Source organism: Dromiciops gliroides, chromosome 5 (genome assembly GCF_019393635.1).
Source record: "Dromiciops gliroides isolate mDroGli1 chromosome 5, mDroGli1.pri, whole genome shotgun sequence".
Classification (NCBI taxonomy): domain Eukaryota; kingdom Metazoa; phylum Chordata; class Mammalia; order Microbiotheria; family Microbiotheriidae; genus Dromiciops; species Dromiciops gliroides.
The window spans coordinates 107,784,333-107,786,875 of NC_057865.1; positions in this window are offsets into that span (position 1 = coordinate 107,784,333).

A 2,543-nucleotide genomic window follows, 5' to 3' on the forward strand; every position below is an offset into this window, starting at 1 on the left:
CTTGCGCTGAGGTTATTTCATTCTGACCCTGCATTTTGCTGCCCAAGTATCTTTTTACTAGGATCCAGCTGCTTCTCTGCTTTATCTCTGCCCTCCAATTTCCTTAGGCCAAGCACCCAAGGATCAATTCAGACAATCTTTCCTGTAGAGCAAAAGCCTGGTGAAATGAGTGTTTTGGTATAAGATATGGCCACTGTATGGGCAGCTAGGTAGCTCAGTGAATAAGGCACTGTGCTTGGAATGAGGAAGACTCATCTGACCTCAGACATTTCCTAGTTGTGTGACCCTGGGCAAGTCATTTAACCCTGTTTGCCTCAGTTTCTTCATCTGTAAAATGAACTGGAGAAGGGAATGGCAAACCACTTCAGGATCTTTGCCAAGAAACTCTAAATGGGGTCGCGAAGAATCAATTATTACTGAACAACAACAAAAATGAGAGTGGCAACATCCTACAGGACTGAAGAAAAGACCAGTCTAAGGACTTATGGCTGGCCTTATGAGTGTAGTGCAGCAGGGGGATGGGCTTGAGGGTGGTAAGGAATGAGTAGCTTCCTACATGTGTGACCTGAGGCATACAGGGAAGCCTGGCTGCCTCTAATATCTTTCCCATCCACATATCATGATGTACAAAATTGAGTTCTGGGAACTCATCTCCAAGAATCCTTTTATTCAAATGAATAGGTCCCTGGGAAAGACAACCCATGTAAGATAGTCTCTTTAGTAGTTCAAAAGCTTTGGGACTTTATTTGTTGGGATACTCCATACTTTACTAGATGTTTCCATAATTTGTTATGCCTCCCACCCCCAAATCCATCACCAGGTGCCTGACTCTGGGGTCATGAACTTTTCAATGAGAGGCAAATAAGATAGGTCCCTAAAGGAAGAGATTCCAGGAGGGACAAGAGGCACTGCAATGGAAAATGGGAAAATGCCAAAAACAAACTGCCTATTTCTAAATTTTTTTGAAGACCACCTTTGAGTAAACTTCTAAGGAACAGAAAAAATGAGTAAATAGCTTCCTACGCTCAGAGCTGCCTGGCCTTAAAACACAAGGTGACCTAGTAACTCCCATGTCCTGGCTTCACACTAACTGCTGTCTATTTTTCAAGACAAAAACTTGCCTGGATTTGCCTTAGCCCTGACAGATCAGGGCCTGCCTGTTTTCATGTCATTTTTCAGAAGTGAATTTTTAAAAGTGTAAGATATTTATTTTTTTATTTATATATTTTTATAATTTTGTTTTGTTTTCACCCATTAGTTCAAGTTGCTTCTAAAATCATTTCTTGAAAATGAGCTTGTGGCAGTTGGGGTCATTAAGGGAAGAGTGGGGCTATTTCCATCAGGAAAGCTTCCTGGTGGTGATTCAATTTTTAAGAAAATTAAGAGGGTGCAGCAAGGTGGCACAGTGGATAAAGCACCAGCCCTGGATTCAGGAGGACCTGAGTTCAAATATGGCCTCAGACACTTGACACTTACTAGCTGTGTGACCCTGGGCAAGTCACTCAACCCCCATTGCCCTGCAAAAAAAAAGAAAATTAAGAAGGCAGGACAAGATAAAGGGTGTTGTGGCCTTACCGCAGAATACTTCTCTTTGCCAGATAAGGTAGATCATTTGGGGGGCCAGACTCAAAAATATGACCTTTCCATCACTACTCCCTGGGTTGATGGCCTGGCCTGGACACTAACTAGGGAGGGAGAAATGTCATTCTATCAGTCCCCCTCCCCCATTGTTGTTCTTACCTGAGTCCTGAAATGACTCAACACTGAGGCCAAAGCTCTAGGGACATTGTTAACCTACCTGAACTTATCTGCTCCTGCCCACTCTGATCCTTTGGTCCCGACCTCTTCAACCTAAGATCTAAAGCTACCAACCCCTTTCACTCTGCTCTATATAGGTAACAAACTCGTTTTCATCTTGAATATTTTCATTTCCATTTCCATTCCTTCTGGGTCTTGTTGAGACATGGTGACTCACTGTTCAAGGTGGAGGAGTTGCAATATTTCTTGCTCCCTAGTGTACTTTTCAAGCTCTCTGCCTGCTCCAATCATTCAGTAACCTCTCCTTCTTTAAGATTCACTCAATCCCTATCCAATCAAAATTTTGTAGCTTTGTCTACAAACCTCCAAGGTACTTTCGTCTTTCCTCAATGAGTTCAGTGTGTGGTTCACAGTCCTACTCTCCTTCCAAACTCCTGTCCTTTTGCTAAAGTATTTCAACATTCTTATCGCTATTCCTTCAGCCTTGCTAATATTTCAGTTCCTCAACTTACTCATTTCCCATAGCCTTCATCACATCTCAGCTACACAGACGTTCTTATCCTTGACTCACAAATACTCCATTTCCATGCTCATGAACTCTGAAATTCTCTTAGCTCATCACAATCTGTTACCATTCCACTTCTCCCTTTGTTTTGCACTCCTAAACTCCATTCTTTGTCCTCCCCATGACTTCCATGGTTGACCCCTTACTTCTTCCCAGGCTATGACCCCTGCATTGCCTACATTCTCTGACACTGCCACCACCCTGCTATAAGCGTTCATCG